Genomic DNA, 17922 nt, shown 5'->3' on the forward strand with positions numbered 1-17922 from the left:
TCCTTAGAGAAGAGGACTCTGCGATCCATCACGCGGTGACACGGTTGGACATAGGCTGTCTTTATATGGGGGAGAAAAAAAAACCGGCACGGTCTTGTGGAAATAAATAGAGAAGCGAACGTCGAGTCCCACGCTGGCAGCAGCTAACTAGGCCTCGGACGGATCGGTCCAACTGCGTCGAGGAGAGGATGAGACTGATTTGGAGCATCCATACTGGTACTGACAATACTTCTATCGCGCTCAAAAGATGTCATTATTATGTTCATCCCCTTCAAAATGTCCTCTTGTCAGGTGAGGAAAGCCTCTGACACACCATTTCAATCTTCATACCATTTCCTGTGAGCCAAACGGATGATATTCCTTTAGATTTAGCAGCTCTGCTAGGAAGGCAACGCAGGCTCCGTTGCAGGATTTTACACACTTTGAGTTTTTGGTGAGTAAATCCTCCCACACCTCACCGAGGTGCACTTTTCCGGTCAGCCACCTGAAATAAAGACATTACGAAACACAGTCGTGTTCACCTGCCGCAGTCAAGCAGAGGCGGGCGGCCTCGTCTGGCTGAAATCCAACCGAGGAGCCAATATGAGGAAACACAGAGTTTGTATCGTGGTGGACGCTACGCCGAGTCACTCCGCACTTTGACCCGTTTCAAATCCTGCTGACATAGCGAAGCACCGCTGTGCATCACGCTGCAGACTGAGGAGGAGGAGGAGGAAGAGGAGGAAGAGGAGTGGGAAGGCAAAGCAGAAATCTGAGGATGTGGAGAAGTAAGGACGAGCTGAATCAGAATACGGGATATTCTTGCTTTGCTGTTTCTGTGCATTGTTTTGCCTCCATACGGAGATATATCAGTCCAATCGTGGCTCAAATATCGGTGAAAACAGGCTGATCTTGTATCTGGATACCATTATTTTAATAAATAAGAATGTGAGTGCATTGTTTAAAAGGTAGGATGTCGCCTTCTACATAAAAAGAATCTTCCACACAGTGCAATGCAGCTTATCGGTATCGGATCGGTGCATCCCTTAAAAATATCAAACAAAGCTAAATGTGTATATATACACTACCGTCCAAAAGTTTGGGGTCACTTAGAAATGTCCTTAATTTTCAAAGAAAAGCACTGTTTTCTTCAATGAAGATAACATTAAATTAATCAGAAATACACTCTATACTTTGTTAATGTGGTAAATGACTTCTAGGTGGAAACGTCTGTTTTTAATGAAATATCTACAGAGGTGTATAGAGGCCCATTTCCACAACTATCACTCCAGTGTTCTAATGGTACATTGTGTTCTGAGAAGACTAATGGATGGTTAGAAAACCATTGTGCAATGATGTTAGCACAGCTGAAAACAGTTATGCTAGTGAGAGAAGCTATAAAACTGCTGCAAATGGAGCATTCTTTGATGAAAGCAAAAGTTTGAAGAACAAAATTAAAATTTCAAATAAAAATCATTATTGCTAACCTTGTCAATGTTTTGACTATATTTTCTATTCATTTTGCAACTCATTTGATGAATAAAAGTCTGAGTTTTCATGGAAAACACAAAATTGTCTGGGTGACCCCAAACTTCTGAACGGTAGTGTGTATAATTCCCCGTCCTTCATTGGTCAGGAATTATCTTTGCTCTTTAACGTGGCACCTCGAAGCCGATGTGACTCCCTTGCTGAGGTCGGCTCGGTGGAAAGTGGAAACCAACACGGCTCTGCTGGAGCTACTGCTGGAGCTTCGAGAAAGGAAAAGAAAGGAAAAGAAACCACCTTTTAATGCAGTGAGGCCCGGAGCTTGTGTTGTCGTCATAGGAGACCGCGAGGGGAACAAGGCTTGAGCCTGTAAATCCACCCCTCCAGTTTATTACCCAACATTAAAGGACATGTCACCCTCCTAAATCAGCCGGACAGCGGGGCTAAAACAGGGCATGCATTTGCATGTTCCCTCGAACATTCCTGAGAGGTGAACACACCGCTGGACCACCTACCTCCAGTCACATCAACATCATAGTTCAAACAAGTCGCAGATTAGGCGCCGCATGACGGAGGTCATCAGCTCGCCCCGTCACTCCGGAGGCTCTCCGGACGCTCTCCGGAGGCTCTCCGGACGCTCTCCGGACGCTCTCCGGACGCTCTCCGGACGCTCTCCGGAGGCTCTCCGGAGGCTCTCCGGACGCTCTCCGGACGCTCTCCGGACGCTCTCCGGAGGCTCTCCGGACGCTCTCCGGACGCTCTCCGGAGCAAAGTGAGGGTTTGGATAAGAAGTGAAACTCACGTGTCCCGTTATCTCGGGTTCATCTGTTTTTTTGTTGTTGTTATCAGCATTTTCCTCCAAAACGGATTTAAACATCCAAGCAGCCGGTCAGACGTCGGGAACCAGCTTTTCCCCCACTTATTCGCATGCTAGGAACACAGCATCACCTGGACGCTCTCACAGACAGTTTAATTATTTCAAATGACGCTAGATAAGAGTGTGTAGAATTAAGGAGGAAGCCACCGAGCTTAAAATTAGCCTTTTCCCAATTGTCACCCTACTCAAAGAGAACCTGTTTTCTGAAGAAGAAGAAAAAAAACGTCATTGACGCGCGCAATCACATTCAAACACACTCGCCTGTCAGTTTAAAACTCTCCTACTTTCACACACACACACACACACACACACACACGCGATGACACACTTGCACTCGCGCACACACAGACCAAAACGTTGTCCGACGCACAAACAGAGACACCCTCACGTGCACACTTTTTAAGCCCTCGCCTGGCATCAGCTGTCACACAACCTGTCTGGGAGAACTAAGCAGAGACAGACGCTGTCAACTTAGAGTGCCTCAAATGCCCACATCCAGCTAGGCAGAGGAGAAATCAAGCCTGTCTCCCAGTATAATTTGCGCTAATCCTTCATGGGAGATAGTAAAGTCTATGGCATATCTGCCTAATAGCATCAGTCACCGGCAGGTTCTAATCTCATATTTAGACCCATTTCCATCACGGACTGACGACAAAAGCACCAGCACAAAGTGTGATTACCTTCTTTTTTTTTTACATTTCTGCATGACTTGACTCCTGATAGTGGTGGTGGGTGATGGGTAATGGGGGGGCAGGGGTGGGGGTGGGGGGGGGTGGGGGGGGGGGGGGGGGAGAGGATTTTAAAACCATGAGAAGCAAAAACTTTGAGGTTCTTTTCTTAGTGGAGAAAGAAGAAAGTCATTTCAGGCAACTACAGAAGACAGGTAGACAGATGGGGGGAGGGGGGTGGGGGGGAGAGAGTAAAGTAAGTGGCGAACTGTATCGGGAGAGAAAAAGGTAAAGAGAATGAAAACCTTTCAGTCAAGAGCCGTGCACACACACTCAAACGCTCACTCCGCATTGCACGTTTACACACACACACACACACACACACACACACACACACACTCTCCTTTTCAAAGCGTTTTACAACCTGTGGTGTTTGTCCTGCTCTGCTGGCTGCTCTACCGCGTGCATTTCAATGCCGACTGGAGTGCATCCCTCTCTTTTCAGACAGCGCCATAAAAGACGACGCACACAATGAGAGCTCTTTTCAGCCGAGTGGGGCTGCCTGGGGGCAGGGAAGCACCTCCGAAAAACCGCCACGGCGCTTCAACTCTCAGGGCAACAATGAGGCGCCGGGCCTTGATGCATAATAAGAGATTATTCATAAAAGGTGACAAACAGAACAGAAACAAACTACACGACGTGTTTGGGATGAAAAAAAGTCCTTTGGTTTGCTTTAGTTTTTCTTCTCCGGAGAGTATGCCGCCTGCATGTGTGCGTGTGTGAGTGTGTGTGTGTCTGTGTGTGTGTGTGTGTCTCTGAGGGTGACCTGGCGATAGCGGGGAGACAAAAAGAAGGGGGAGGTAGCGCAAGGATCCTAATGAAGCCGTAAATCAGAGTCCGATGAGAACAGGCTCTGAAGGAGGATCACATCACAGGAGATCAATGCAGACAGCTACACACACACACGCGCACACACACACACACACACACACACTGACAAGAATAAAGACGAGAAACAGTCAGACGCAAGCACATGCCAGAATCCCCAAGTGAGGCCGACTTACGAAGGTACAAGCGAGTACACGAGCATTAGCACACACACACACACACACACACACACACACACACACACACACACTCTCATCTACAATCTATTAAAGTTCCTTCACGCCCCCCCCCCCCCCCCCCCCACTTGCAGAACCCACCCACATGGGCTCAGGAGTCCCACCTCCTTGTTCAATCCCGCTCGTCTGAATGATATCGGCCGTGATGAATGGCGCCATAACTCTGATATCCACAATCAATCTCTGCTTTAAAGACACATCCATCTTCTGTAATGCTGACTGTGGGGGTGTGGGGTGGGGAGATGTGGGGGGTGCTCGCCTGACCTCCTAGTAGGGTGGCGTAAGGGGGAGAGAGGGGGCTCAAGGGTGCCGATGGAAGGAAGAAGGGGAGTTGGCGGGTTGGGGGGGGGGGGCACTGAGTGATGTCTGTCAGCTCACATCTGGCCACAAAAATAAATGAGGCTTATGAAGACAAATGAAAAAGGGTCCTCCTGCCTCCCTGACACACACACACACACACACACACACACACACACACACACAGGGAGGATAGAGGCGCACACAGACAAAAGAGGAGCTGAACGGGAGAGTCCAGTTCCTCGCCGTCCTCCTCGAGCTCCCCGTGAACGCACGGCGAGCGTCAGCGCGAGCCGAGCTGTTGCCGAGGCGCCGCGTTTTGTGCCCTCGGACTGGTTTTCCAGCTCCAACTTTGGTTTGCGCGTTAACAATCAATGAAAAGCTTTTACTGCTCGGGAGCATTTACTCAACGGGGGAAGAGAGGAAAACAAAGATATCAAAATGGCCACCGTGTGACTGAAACTCTCCGGCCTGAACTCAAACCTATGGCTGTGTGCACAGAGAGGGGGGGGGGGGGGGGGGGGGGGGGAGTGGGCTGGGGAAGAGGCGGGTGAGGGTGGGGGGTTCGAGAGTGAACTACCCGTGAACCTGTTAGAAGGGTCACCCCTCAGTGACACAGCCACTGAATATGCTTCTTAATGATGTAACACGTCTTTTAACCCCCGCAGACAAAGCAAGGAAACATTATACTGTCAGGCGGGGGGCTCCCCCACTACTTCCCCCCCCCCCTCACTCACTCTCTCTCTCTCTCTCTTTCCATCTCTGTCTGCTCGCCACCTCGCGCTGCCCCGAGTTGGATTTTTAATTATTAAACACATTTTGATATTCACCCAAAGTTGTTCTGCGTGCTCGATGTAGCATTAGAAAGCAAAAGAAGAGGCTTCTTTAAAATATCCTGCGGAATGCCTCGAGAACAATATCCTTTCTACATTTATTTCTATGAATCCTAACTCGGGAAAAAAAAGCCACCTGACGCCATGCTTGTGTCCACACTTCATTTTAAAATATATAAAACTGTGAAAAGATGTGCGGCGTGCCGGGCTACCGCGTCCGTCTGGAATTACAGGATCCACGAGGCGGACGAACGCGGCGGCGAGGCCTTCTCCACTGAACACAGGCCGAGAGGCACATCACGGTGTTCTAGTGTATTGAGATGGTGTATTGCTTCTGCAAGAGGGCTGGGATGGAGTTAACCCAAGCAGGGGCCAATGATGGGGGATGGATTTGGAGGGGGTGGGGGTCGTTCAGATGAAAGGTGAGCCGATGATGGATGAGAGAGGAAGCTGGAAAATGGAGCGCGTGCGGCGGGGGTAAGACATTCAAACTAAAAGTTGTCGATGGGCATGCCGCGACTGGACCGACGCAGCGTGCCATTGTAACTGACACGTGTGTTACAACCGGCGCTCCGATGTACAAGCTGTTCTGCAACATAACCCCCGAGCGCTCAGTGCCGTGACCCCGCAGACCTCCGACTGGGGCCCGACCAGCCGGGAAAGCTGTAATCTCTCTGTCAAACAACTCTTCAGTAGCAGGTATGGACTGTGTGTGTGTGTGTGTGTGTGTGTGTGTGCATTTAAATGTTTCCAGGCCACTCGGAGATCAAATGTATGTGAGTGACAGCAGACGAAGTAAAGAATGATAAGGGGAGAGTGCTAACAACTAGACTTTTTTAAGGCTACGGTAATAATAGAAGTTTAAGAGTAATTTGAACCAGATCGGCAACAGAAAGACAAGCTATTACCCGAGAGGAGCACGACACACACACACACACACACACACACACACGCACGTCAATCCACTAATCCAAGTGGCACGTTAAAGGTACTAAAGTAATATTTTTACCGTCGTTCGCTGATGAATTGGTGAGTTCATGAAAGACCTTCTGCGTAGGTTGTTAACAGTCTTCAACTGTTAGCTTGAAGTGATTTGAATACTTTCTTAATGTGATTTATTCTTTCAGGTTCTCTTTAAAACTCATACTGACTTTGGCTTTCATGTATAGCAAGTGCCTGCATTCAGTAGAGCGACCCCAGACACACACAAACACACACACACACACACACACACACACGCAGCGGCTGTGTGTGAGTACAGGGAAGACAGGAAACATTACAGAGCCCTTTTTTTTTTTGGCACCAGGCAAAGTGAGCAGGGAGGGTGGAGGTGGTCGGAGGAGTGTAGGGGGGGGCCGGGAGGAGAGAAAACGAGGAGGAGAGTGAGCGGCGGGGGCGGGCGGAGGGAGTAGAGATGAGGGAGGGAGGGAGGGAGCGTTGAGCGTTGGAATGAACTCTCTCAGGCTTTGTGGTGCACGTTTCCCAAGGCCCCCGCCTGGCCCCTTTGATAAATGACACATGTCATTCTGTCAGCTTGTGACACTGCAGCTGGGAGGCCCTGTGATGTATGGCTCTGCTGAAAAAGGAAATCAACTTTTTTCCCTTCTCTCTCTCTCCCCCCCCCCCCCCCCACCGTTTCTGTCTCCCTCTCTCTTGCCTTCTTTCTCCCTCCCTCCTTCCAGGCTGAGTGCACGGCCTTTTTTATATGAGGATTTAGGTTTCCTCTGGTTCAGTAACCCACCCCATACAGCGATAGACAGGCATGCACGCAGCCAGGTTGCGGCTGGTTTGTTCTGCTGCACACACACACACACACACACACACTCGCAGTGACGCAGCTATTATGATCGCGTACAAAGCCGTAACCTGAGGAAAAGGGAGCAACGCCACCTCGGAGGTGGATCCAGGATTTATGGCTAAAAGCCGAGGAAGTAAACAAAGTATGCACTTTTTAAAGTAGGCAGAGGGGGGGGGGGGGGGGGGGGGGGGGGGGGGGGGGGGGGAGAGGAGGTGGGGTGGTGGGGGGAGGGGGCAGGTGGAGAGGGTGCGGGGAGGGCAAGATTCCGGTTGGGCAGGATGGCTGGTGTCTCCCACTGGGTCATCTGTCATCCATGTGTCTGACTGGAGGACAGGCACACACAACTCTCTCACACATACACACACAAACACACACACACACACTCCCACAGGAACTGGGATGAACTAAGAGAAGTATGCCCCCCCCCCCCCCCCCACACACACACACACACAGGCACATACTGTACAGATGCAGGCAGATAAATATTCACACTCGGGGAAAAAAAGAGATTTCAGAACAAATAGCCGCACTATCAATCTTCAAACGGTGAAAGAAAAAACGAAAGAAAACGAAAACAAAGACGCAATGAGATTTTATTTCGCAGGGCAAATGAATGTAGCCAACGAGTTGCTCCCGGGAGGCCTGCCCTAACCCTCCCTTCCTGGCAGATTAGCCTATCACGGCATCCCATTGACCCCTCCACTCCATGCGCCGCCCACGCAAATGGGTGAGCCAGCATAAAGACGACCAATCTCTCTCTCTCTTTCCCTTTTTTTTCTCCCTTCTTCTGCATACACACTTTCTTACACTCTCTAATCGTATCCTGGTTCTTTCCCTTCCTCACTCTACCCTCTACCCTCTCCCTCTCTCTCCACACCCCTCCTCCCTCTCGTTTCTCTCTCTCTCTCTCTCTCTCTCTCTCTCTCTCTCTCTCTATGGCTGACCTGTTATCAGCGCTCTAGAGATTTAACGGCCAAAAAAAAAACAGCCGAGCGTGAGTCAGGCGTGACGGGGGGGGGGGGGGGGACGTTTCCCAGTGTCGCCTCTCAATCTTTATGTGATCACACACACACACACACACAGACACACACAATTCCCTCACCACCACAAGACAAACACATTGATTTGGATTCACGCAAATGTCCAAATATCACTCCACGATGAGGTGATCTATGCGTTGGTATGAAATCACAGGAATGAGGAACAGGATTCAGGCCATTCAGCAGAGCTGCATACACACTAATGAGTAAGAGTTCACTATGCGTTGCTATGGGGACCAGGGCTACTTTGACTAAAGGAGAGCAAAAGAGCGAGAGACACAGAAAGACACAGGGAGCAGAGAAAAAAAGGGAAATAGCATGCAAAGGAAGGAGAAGTTGGAAGAGTACGGTCAGACATATTATAATATTTATTAAACGTGTGCTCACCAATATTTATCATGCGTTAAAAGGTCTATTTTGTCACGTTACGCAACACTGTTGTCGAAGGTAAGCCCGTCTAACTGTTCTCAATAGTGATGCAGCATTCTGTTTGCATTGAACAACAAGGAGGCAGTATTTTAGTGGTATTATTAATATCGTTCCTATTATTATTGGCTTATTGGCTTAGAGCATTTTAGTATCGTATAATTCTGGTTCAAACAGAAAATATTTAGAATTTTTGGTGTGCGTGAAAATTGTCAAATTAATACCATGCAATATTATAAATAAAAGCTATTTGCACCTCCGAGCACCGAATCATTGATACGCGTTGTAACAGGCTTGGGGTGCGTTTGAAATGCCATATCATGTCAGCCGAGGACGAGACAGCCAGAGATCAAAACCAGCAATGCAGTCCGGACTGCAACCACCTGGGGGGGTCACGACCCGCCTTCGACCCCTTCAGATGTGCACTCTGGCCAGTGTGCGGGGAGGGGGATGGGGGGGGGGGGGCGGGGCATGAGGGGGAAAACAAGGCTTCATTAGGAGTGAGTGATGAGCGGTGGCCGTGTCTGACTGCAGGCTAGAGCCCTGATGCAGGACCGACACTGCATTTATAAATGCCAGGAGGCCTTCACAATGCTGTCAACAGCACCAGAGCAACAACTGTGTGTGTGTGTGTGTGTGTGTGAGGGAGTGTGTGGTTAGAAGGGGGGTGAGCCACCCTTGGTATGAGCCCCCCGCCCCTGTTAACAAGCTGCCTCTGTGACCCACAGGATATTGCTATACACACGTAGACAACAAACACATTGAGGACACACAGCTAACGTCCATCGACATGAACAGCGTCGCCACTGTAGCCATTTTGTTTTTGTTTAGCGGTTTTGATTTTCTCTTTTTTTAGTCACAGCTGGAGGAGAGGAAAGAACGAGGTACGAAGGAAGTGATGTGACAAGAGGGTGCAGTGTGAGTGTGTGTGGAGGCAGGCTCCTGGGAGTGTGTTGTTGTATGTGTGTGTGTGTGTAAGAAGGCAGTAGTGTCGGACTCCAAGGTCAACCGATAAACACAACATTCACAAGTCAAGGAGGAGGAGGAGGAGGAGGAGGAGGAGGAGGAGGAGGAGGAGGACGGTGGAGAACCGACAACCACCCATTTACCCCAATTCCTCCGATCCTAGTCGAGCATTCTCCTCAATTAATCACTGGGATTGTTACACCATGGTAATACCAAAAACAATCTCCATGATCACACGCACAAACAAAATTTCAAATTGCTATCATCCATCTCACCTGCCCCCCCCCCCCCCCCCCCTGTTAAAGGCACGGGGAGGGGAGGGGAGGGGAGGGGCCGTGGCGGATGGGTGAACCATTCACTGGCCTCCCTCTCCCTCCCTCCGCTCTAAAGGCCCGGCCAGTGAGATGATGGTGAAAAATTAACGGCAGGCAGCCAAACAAGTAAAGGCGCCGGGGCGAAGGTGGGGGGTGGGGGTGGGGGGGGGAATCAATGCGGGAGCAGCTATGTAAAACACTTGCCTTAAGTCAGCCGCATCCGGTTAATATTTAATCCCTCCATCCATCTCCACAAAAGAGCGTTTCCCTTTTAGCTTCGGCCGCCGTTTACTTTGATTACACACAACCGTTTGGGGCTGGGAGCAGGAACGATAAGGAGGGGGGGGGGGGGATTTTGCATGCGGATGGAAAAATATTCTCAGGTTTTTGATAATCGCTCGGAGCCAGTCTAGTGCCAGTGTGAGACAGAAGAGGGGAGCTAGGCCTGGAGAAAGCATTGCATAGAGAAAGAGGGCGAGCTGTGAAGTAAAAGAAGAAGAAAAACAGGGAGGGGGGGGGGGGGGGGGGGGGGGGGGGGGTTGCCTTATTTAAAACAAGAGAAATGCAAATAAAGCAAGGAGTAGCGAAATAACACTGATATTATCTTCCCCGGTTATTTTCTGTGGCAAATGATTTCTAGGGAGGAAATCCAAAAGTGTAACTCCCAAGTGAACATGCAAATCCATCTGTGTATATTCCTGGGGAGCCTTCTGCGGTCGCTCTGATGTTGCTTCTTTTTTTTTTTTTTTTCGCGTCGCTGTTTTTTGCTTCCTCCTTCCGACCGATTGAAGCTTCTCGTGTTTATTCTGCACCGCCACAGAAAAACGGCATTTATTACAGAAACCGAGTAATGACTACACACGCGGGCCTATAATAACTTTAAAATTCATAGGAACGCATGTGCATGTGAGGGTAAATTCTATGGTATATAAGTAGAAATAAAAAAAAAATGTGTGTAACACTAATCTTTACAGCGTGCCTCCCTCTTTATTACTCACACACTTTGGCCAACTCAATCGTAGTCTCACACACATGATGCTTTCTATTACGCTCTAATAATTAAAGGGAAATTAAACTGCATGCCACCGCACTGATTTAAACCCCCTGAAAAATTGAGAAAATATGGCAAATGGAGAACATACATGCATGAATTTTCCTCTTTTTTTTCTTCTCTCCCCCCCACGCTGTAAAGCCAGAAGCCTGCCGACCCCCAAAATGTGTTTGTCAGCCAGCGGGTTTACTGGAAGGGAGCCTTCGAGATGGGCAATGGCAACTGTTCATTTTCCCACTCATTGACCTCAACTCCCCACTTTACAATGTGGAATAAAGCTGGCCCTGTAATAGCCAACAGCGTGAGTAACACAGAGGATCAAGGGAATCACAATTACTCTGCAAACACACCACACACTGTGTACCAAATGCACCGGGACCAGGGGCGCACCGAAGGGGCTTTTTAACCTGTAGAGTGGAGCAAAATGTCTGTAGGGGGGGGGGGGGGGGGGGGGGGGTCCGCCCACCTATACGGACACACATCACCATGATGGCTAACACGCCGAGCTATTGATCAGCGAGCCTCGGACGCCGTTTTCTTTTTTTAAAGACGGGGGGGGGGGGGGGGGGGGAGAAACGGCTGCAGGGCCGCTGACAACACTGGCAAGGGTAAAGTGTTGTTTCGCTGGCACGCCGACAGCTGGACAAGGGGGTGGGAGAGTGTAGGGGTGTGTGTGTGTGTGGGCGGGGGGGGGGGGGGGGTGGTTGTATGGATGCAGGGACGTGTGTGTGAGTTGGGAGGGGGGCATTCGGCCGGCCGGGCAGTAATTCTTAATTGACACCTGTCAGCATAATGGCGGCAGTCACAGCTGTTGCAGGAGAATTTGTCCATCGTCCCGTTCATCTGTCAACTCTAATACCCGTCCTAAACCCCCCCCCCCCCCCCCCCTCACCCCCCCCCAACACCATCTCACTACGTTGCCATCCGTCCACCCACATAGACCCCCACCTACCAACACCATCTTCTGCGATGCTGCTGTTGGACTAAACATTGGTGCCCGCTGCCATCATCGAGCGTCTTCCCATCGTCCTCCATTGCCGGAGCCAAAACAGATCTATTTCATTACGTTGCTCCGCGCGTTCAAACCATGTTGAGATGATTAAGTATTTGGCAACGAAGCAGCTCAGAAAAAGAAGAAGAAGAAGAAGAAGAAAAAAAAAGAATGCACACTTAAAGTCTTTCACCCGCTCCCTCATTTGTTTCCCTTTCAGCTTTTCATTTCCCCGACGATCCCCACCGAACTTCCTCTGACGAGGAACAACCGACGCGGGGGAAAGAAAGGAGCACAGTTTTTTAAAAAGAAAAGAGCTTGCCCCCCCCCCCCCCCCCCCCCCCCCCCCTCTACCACCGGCACTTCTCTCTCTCTTTTCTCTATTTGAGTGGCAGAGAACGGGCATTTATCCAGAGGAGAGAGAAGAAGAAGAAGAAGAAGTGAGATGAGAAACATGCTGGAGAAAGGGGGAAAAAGAGCAAGAAACGAGAGGTACGCGAAAGAGACGGAGGAGCGAGGGAGGGAGGTGAAGAAGCGTAGAGGAAGAGGAGACGGAGGAGAGGGAGGAGCGTGGGGGTGGGCGTCCCTGGATAGGGCTCTTGCGTGGTGGGCTTATCTCGTTTGTCTTGTTTGTTTGTTGGCATCAAAGAGCTGCCTCTCACCCCCCCCCCCCCCCCCCCCCCCCCCCCCCCCCCCCCCCCCCCCCCCCCCCCCCCCCCCCCTGCTAACTGATGTAATGAGTGGGTAAGCTACATGTTGTTGGTTTTTTTTACTCCTGCGCCGAGGAATTCAAATACTTATTAAACAAAATATTCTGTAATTGCTCATCTTTTATTGATAGAAGTAACATGTTAGATTTGGCTCTCGCTGACTTTCCCCGTAGCCTCTCGAGGAGGCGCGGCGCCGATCAGGAGCGCAGATTTACCCTCCTTACTTTACTTAAGAAAATTTAAGATGTCAATTTTTTGCAGCCTTAAATGTTGCACGACTACTTCTCTTGAACGCTTCTTCCCCTCTTATCTTCCTCGTGTCTCAAATGAAAAAATAATAAAACGACGTATGAACAATTTTTCATTAATGAGGCTCTTAAGCCTTACATCTCCGCTGTGGAGCCTTAACAAAATGGTAATTACTCAGAACAACACACATATTACATAGTAATTAAGCACACTTAACAAAGAGCTGATAACCGCCGTTCATCAAAGCTTTGAGTCCAATCGGAATTACGCGAAAAGTAAAAAAATAAAAATAACAGTTTGTTATGCTGCTGGAACATTGGAAAAAGAGAACAAAAAATCTTTATTTGGGGAAATTGTTTTTCTATGGCAGTCAGGAGTAAGACTGCTTGTCAGCCCATTCCCAGAGGGCTGCTTTCTATCTGTTTCAGACTTGATTTTCTCAGACTTGGATTTCTTTTTTTTCCTTCTTCTTCTTCTTTCCCATGACTTGCTGCTGTTTTTATGTGCTGCAAGGCAGGCAACAAAGCACATCTGGCTGCTTTAATGATATGATTTCCCATCATACTAAGCCACCTCCATTATGACCTCCCACAGAGACACGCTGGCTGCACTTAAGCATTAGGTGTAGGTGTGTGTGTGTGTGTGTGTCTGTCTGTCTGTCTGTCTGTGTTTAGGGTTGACGGTGTGTGTGTGTGTGTTTGTGTGTGTGTGTAAAGATCAGGGAGGGCAAAACACTGCCAGTGATGGACAGAATCAGAAAAGAAAGAGAGCGAAAGAGGCAAAGAGGGTTAATATTCTTCTATTATTCTTCTATTCTCTGAAACCTTGCAAATACCTTCCGTTTGATTATATTACTTATTGTCTGTTAATCAACACTAAAATGAAAAAGGTTGCTCTTGAAGCTGTTTTATACATGTGAATGTGAGGAAGTAACACACACACACGGTCACTTGTGGTGACTCGAGGCATTAGAAGAGCGAGCAGAGCATGTTTGACCTTTGACTGCCTCAAATCCCCGATGTAAATTTAACTAATAGTTTCAGAGGGCGGCGCGGGACCAAAAGTGGCTATCGACGAGGTCGATCGATGCCACCTGCTAACGACACCACCGCTCCAATTAGCGTAACCTCTAGCCGAGTCCGACCGCTAAACACACACACACACACACACACACTAAAGGGAATGCCCAGGAAACATATAGAGCACAATTGAAGGAGGGGGGGGGGGGCTGCGGATCAATATGCGTTCCTCTGTCTGGTGCCCCTGTTTTTCTTTGGACTGGGAGCAGATATGACGGAGGTTGTTTTTAAGGAGGATGACTAACGTGGTGCGGTTACCGTTACACCCGTTCAAGTTATTCATTCCAGGAAAACTAAGACCGGTCAGTGCTAAGCTACAAACACACACACACACACACACACACACACACACACACACACACACACACACACACACACACACACACACACACACACACACACTCTCTTCTCGTCTGTCTCTACCCTCTCTCCAACACACAAACATACACTTTTTTTTTCCTCAATGGATTCTAACATAAACTTCTAATTTCTCAGAAGCTGTGCAGCCTTTCAAGCCATCGGAAGTTATCGTCGGCTCCAACTTTCAGGTCAAAGTAAATCAAGTCTTTTTTCTTTTTTTTTTTTTATCAAAACAAGACTGTTCTAATTCGCAGGACGGAGGGCGGTATGCAACACACCTAGAGGCTACACACTGCTGCACTCGTCAGGACGCTGGTGTAGACAGAAGGATGGTGGCGGGGGTGGGAGGGGGGCCACATAAATCTCAGCATACTGATTATTTTGAGGGTAGAATATCACATAACAGCATCGTCAAGTAAGAGCACAAAGGTCGCTGTGTAATCTTAGCCACCCCGGGCATGCAAAATCATTAATCCCTGGGCACTCTGGTTCTCCAGCTCGGAAATATACTGGAGGCCTTCAGCGAGGCGGCTGTACGGCAGCGAGTTGGGAGGGATGTTCAGCCAAAGTACGGCGAGACCGTGTTATGATGTGGCGGTGATTTACTAGCGGAGCTGCAACACATGCAAAAAAAAGTGTAAAAACGTCCAACTTGAACGTCGGCGTCATTAATAAGAAAATAAATAAATCGCTTCGCAAACAGTCGAAAACGTTTTCCGCCCCTCGCATTCCAGCCCGAAAAAAAAGAGACGAAGGAAGAAAGAGGAGGAGAAAGAAAGAAAGAAAGAAGAAAAAAAAAAGGCACACGGGGGAAAGTTTAAGAGGATGCACCGCTAGCTCGCCGCAAAGAAAACAAAAAAACAAACAAACAAAAAAGACGACGCTCTGTAATTGAAAGGAATGAGAGAACAGAGGGAAAGGTTTGCGATGTGCTGTCGCTGGTCTGGCCGCCTTATTACAAGGTTAGAAGAGTGGTGGGGGTGTGTGTGTGTGGGGGGGGGGGGGGGCTCACTGAGGTCATTAACTGGCATTGTCTCCTGACGTGATTAGTCAGGTAGCAAAGTCCATTTGTCACCTGCGCAGGCAAATTGAGTTGGTGCTGCACTAGGGGCTATGGGGACTGTATAATATCAACTTGATTACATCAAGGCAGCTGCGGACTTGACACCTTACTGAATTTGTCAGCATTAATCGTTAGGGCCTGTCACAAATCCATCAGCTCCACAGATAATTAGGGCTCTCTCTAATGAAGCCAACGGGAAGCAACCTATCCCCCCCCCCCCCCCCCCCCCCCAAACACCCCTCAAATCCACACACACACGCGCGTCTTTTCTTATAATTAACCATCGTGCTCCACAGAAATAAGAGCGACTATCTTATCTGCTCTTCCTCCTCGTCTTCCTCCCGTAAGGCTATCTGAGCCTGCCTCAGGGTGAAAGACGACGTCACTCCATTCCGTCTTTTTATTGTCGCTGCCTTCCTTCCTGTCCGACCCCCCCCCCCACCCCCACCGCCACCACCTCCCCCCTCGCCCTTAAATCGAGTCGTTTAATGATGAGGTGAGGCTACAAGTGTAATAACACACACACACACACACACACACACACACACACAGGAACATACATCTGTGCACAATAAAATGCACACAGGAGAGAGGAAAATATACGTGGACTTCACACTCACTCTCTAATGCAGGTTTCCAAGGTTTCTTTCTATCTCAGCTTCACTCCTTGGATATCTGAACATGGATTCCTATATAAAAACGAGAATGTGTTTTCATAAAGTACAACGACAAGCTACGTATGTTGTGTAAAAAAATGTTTTTCTTTAAATCCCTTGCCAATTTTTCTGTGAAAATGAACACACAGGCGTCATAGAAATTGAGAAAAAATGTGTTTGAAAATTATTGTTTGATCAAATATATTAAATTAAGTTTTAAAATCTGAATCAGTGTAAATCCTCTAAATGTGTAAAATTTAGGGGAGTGTAAGGAAAGCGAAAATCTAATTGTGGCTACAAGACCATGAAAGACATTTAATTAAAAGCTGCCTACGTTATCGGAAAATACAATTCGAAAAAATATATGTATATATATATATATACATACATACATATATATATATATATATATATATATATATATATATATATATACACAATTATGACTTTCACCATTTCTGATGCTGTGAAATATGTTATACCGGATTTAGCCTTGAAACTAAAATAGACATTACATAATTAACAATAAACTCTCAAAAAAAAAGGTACAAGGTGAGAAAAGAAATTTAAAAAAAAACCTGTCGAGACAAGTCTGCTATTGTTTTAATTGTCTGAGCTCTGATTTCCATGCTCGGTCCCACCACGAGCAATTTTCCTCCCTGAGCAAGCAGCACAGAGAGGAAGCCACAGGTCAGTGCCAGCTCCCAGTGGAGCATCAGGCTGTGTGTGTGTGTGTGTGTGTGTGTGTGTGTTCGTTATTTGTTGCTACTGGGAGTGTGGGGTGGAGGGCGTTATCTCTGACCGACTGTCATGTTCATAGGAGAATAGAAAACATGCCGATTGACCATTACAACCCATGATGCGCATGGCACTCAAGTGGACAGTCTAATGGTGTGTGTGTGTGTGTGTGTGTGTGTGTGTGTGTGTGTGTGTGTGTGTGTAAAGGGAGGGGTCACAGCGGTGTCATGTTTTTCATGTGTCCATCTACATGCAGAAACCTAACAAGAGTCGATCCACTCCCACCGCGGTCGATCTTTTTCCCGTGTGGGCTATTCCCCCCCCCCCCCCCTAAAAAAACCGAAACTCACACACACACTCGGAAAAGTAAAAGCGAGGCTCGATATCTACGTCCTCTTTTTTTTTTTGCAGCGGAGGCCTCGGCATTGTATTGGAAAGCGCTTTGCTGGAAATGGAGAGCGAGAGAGAAAGAAGTCGACAGCGAGCACCGGTTGAATGTTCTCCGTCCTACACTCCTTCTCATCCTCCTCCTCCTCCTCCTCCTCCTCATCATCACCACCAACACCAGCTCCCTGCTCAAGATGATAAAACCCGCTGAGTTCAAAGTCTTCGTCGGCTGGCCCTCCCGTTCGACCCGCTTTGCACCTCGTATTTCAAAATCTCTTTAAAATTCTGTAACTGTCTTTTGTTCACTCCAGTTGTTAATGCCTAACTTCAAAGGCCCGGGCCTCATTAGCACAGAGGTAGAAACCCCTGTCACTCATTTACATTTGTTTAAAGGCTGCAGGGAGACGAGAGGAGAAAAAGGGGGAGTCCAAATCCAAACCACTAGAAGTCAACCTTGCCGGTCCTCTGCCAAGACCTGGTTCTATCAGTTGGTCACATTGCAAACATTATACTCCCCTCCAGCAGTGGATATTGATTTCATTACTCGACTGATTCTTACAGCGAATGTGGGGGTGAATTGTTGGGAAAGGGAAACGTGTAAAACATTTATCTCCGTGTAGAAAAGTGCATCTTCAAAACACCTGATACATTTGTTTGGGTCGATTTCTCCCCCCTGCGATCTATCCAATAAGCACAGCGTCCTTTCATCTGATTTTAGTACCTTTACTAAAAAATAAAACCAGCTGATTTTCCACTATAATGTGCAACTTTTTATGCTTTTTTTTGGGTGGGGGGGGGGGGGGTGGTGTTCAGGCTGGACGGTTGTGTGCA

General features: G+C 48.4%; 1 protein-coding gene across 2 annotated transcripts in view; it reads right to left on the minus strand.

The window, feature by feature from the left end:
* LOC117728079 (teashirt homolog 1-like) overlaps nt 1-17922 on the minus strand; it is a 36069-nt gene that overhangs the window by 14115 nt on the left and 4032 nt on the right. The gene's annotated exons all lie outside the window — the stretch shown is intronic.

Source organism: Cyclopterus lumpus, chromosome 25 (assembly GCF_009769545.1).
Source record: "Cyclopterus lumpus isolate fCycLum1 chromosome 25, fCycLum1.pri, whole genome shotgun sequence".
In the NCBI taxonomy this organism is placed as follows: Eukaryota; Metazoa; Chordata; class Actinopteri; order Perciformes; family Cyclopteridae; genus Cyclopterus; species Cyclopterus lumpus.